This window comes from Durio zibethinus, unplaced genomic scaffold (genome assembly GCF_047325235.1).
Source record: "Durio zibethinus cultivar Kanyao isolate XHJ-2024 unplaced genomic scaffold, ASM4732523v1 HiC_scaffold_3, whole genome shotgun sequence".
Taxonomy (NCBI): Eukaryota; Viridiplantae; Streptophyta; class Magnoliopsida; order Malvales; family Malvaceae; genus Durio; species Durio zibethinus.
The window spans coordinates 4,730,737-4,733,236 of record NW_028323044.1 but is presented as its reverse complement, the minus strand read 5'-3'; positions in this window follow the sequence as shown (position 1 = coordinate 4,733,236).

Here is a 2,500-nt window from a genome sequence, read left to right as displayed (position 1 = left end):
TTGTGTTGGCCCCCTATCCCTCATCAAACCTCTGAGAATTCACACCCCCTTAAAGAGCATTTGAGATTTTACAGGTTTGCTACCAGTAGCCGTTAAAGTGTCTGAAATGGGGACACTTTTTTCAAACGGTCACAAAATCTTTTCTACTTCGAGTTTTTAGCTGAATTTTTTTGTGCATGCCAACAAAAATAGAAGGATCATGCCTACAAAATTTGGGGCCAAAAATCCTTATAAAAAAATTTTAAAAAATCCCGAACCGCAAAAAGTTTCGAAAATCGTGAAAAATAGAAAACGAGTCATCTTCCAACGAAACTTCACGTGAAGGCTTAGGGGACCATGGTATGAATTTACAAGCCATAAAAATGGCATTGGCACGGCAGAAATTTGAAGATGTGCCTAAACCCACCAGGGCCCAGCGTGTGCCGATGGTGCTCGAGGCAACCGCCCGCACCAGGGCCCAGCGTGTGCCGATGGTGCTCGAGGCAAGCGCCCGCACCAGGGCCCAGCGTGTGCCGATGGTGGTCGAGGCAACCGCCTGCACCAGGGCCGATAGTGTGCCGATGGTGCTCGAGGCAACCTGTCGCACCAGGGCCCAGCGTGTGCCGATGGTGATCGAGGCAACCTGCCGCACCAGGGCCCAGCGTGTGCCGATGGTGGTCGAGGCAAGCGCCCGCACCAGCGCCCAGCGTGTGCCGATGGTGCTCGAGGCAACCGACCGCACCAGGGCCCAACGTGTGCCGATGGTGCTCGAGGCAACCTGCCGCACCAAGGCCCAGCGTGTGCCGATGGTGCTCGAGGCAACCTGCCGCACCAGGGCCCAGCGTGTGCCGATGGTGCTCGAGGCAAGCGCCCGCACCAGGGCCCAGCGTGTGCCGATGGTGGTCGAGGCAAGCGCCCGCACCAGGGCCCAGCGTGTGCCGATGGTGGTCGAGGCAACCGCCCGCACCAGGGCCCAGCGTGTGCCGATGGTGCTCGAGGCAACCTGCCGCACCAGGGCCGAGCGTGTGCCGATGGTGGTCGAGGCAAGCGCCCGCACCAGGGCCCAGCGTGTGCCGATGGTGGTCGAGGCAACCTGCCGCACCAGGGCCCAGCGTGTGCCGATGGTGCTCGAGGCAACCGACCGCACCAGGGCCGAGCGTGTGCCGATGCTGGTCGAGGCAAGCGCCCGCACCAGGGCCCAGCGTGTGCCGATGGTGCTCGAGGCAACCGCCCGCACCAGGGCCCAGCGTGTGCCGATGGTGGTCGAGGCAACCTGCCGCACCAGGGCCCAGCGTGTGCCGATGGTGCTCGAGGCAACCGACCGCACCAGGGCGGAGCGTGTGCCGATGGTGGTCGAGGCAAGCGCCCGCACCAGGGCCCAGCGTGTGCCGATGGTGCTCGAGGCTGCCGATGGTGGTCGAGGCAACCTGCCGCACCAGGGCCCAGCGTGTGCCGATGGTGCTCGAGGCAACCGACCGCACCAGGGCCGAGCGTGTGCCGATGGTGCTCGAGGCAAGCTGCCGCACCAGGGCCCAGCGTGTGCCGATGGTGGTCGAGGCAACCGCCCGCACCAGGGCCGAGCGTGTGCCGATGGTGATCGAGGCAACCGACCGCACCAGGGCCCAGCGTGTGCCGATGGTGCTCGAGGCAACCTGCCGCACCAGGGCCCAGCGTGTGCCGATGGTGGTCGAGGCAACCTGCCGCACCAGGGCCCAGCGTGTGCCGATGGTGCTGGGGGCAACCGCCCGCACCAGGGCCCAGCGTGTGCCGATGGTGATCGAGGCAAGCGCCCGCACCAGGGCCCAGCGTGTGCCGATGGTGGTCGAGGCAAGCGCCCGCACCAGTGCCCAGCGTGTGCCGATGGTGGTCGAGGCAAGCGCCCGCACCAGGGCCCAGCTTTTGCCGATGGTGATCGAGGCAACCGGCCGCTCCAGGGCCCAGCGTGTGCCGATGGTTATCGGGGCAACCGGCCGCACCAGGGCCCAGGGTCTGCGGATGGTGCTCGAGGCAACCGCCCGCACCAAGGCTCAGCATGTGCCGCTGGTGATCGAGGCAACAACCCACACCAGGGCCCAGCTTGTGCCGATGGCGGTCGAGGCAAGTGCCCGTACCGAAGGGCAGCCTATGCCGATGATGGTCGATGCATGTGCCATCACCATGCGTCATCATGTGCCATTGATGGTCGAGGCCTTGGCCGAAGTTCGATTTTGAGCCACGGTGCCCATGCTTGGCTCCAGCATGTGCTGGTGCCGCATTTTTTTCACTCGGGACAGCATCGCCGGAGCATCGCCGGAGCATCGCCGGAGTACCGCCGGAGAACCTGACCGGCGGCATTGGGGTTCCGGCGATTGGGAGGGGGGCCGGGGGGGTGTGCGCACATGACGTGCGATGGGTGCTGGTGCTTGGCCCTTGTGTTGGCCCCCTATCCCTCATCAAACCTCTGAGAACTCACACCCCCTTAAAGAGCGTTTGAGATTTTACAGGTTTGCTGCCAGTAGCCGTTGAAGTGTCTGAAACGGGG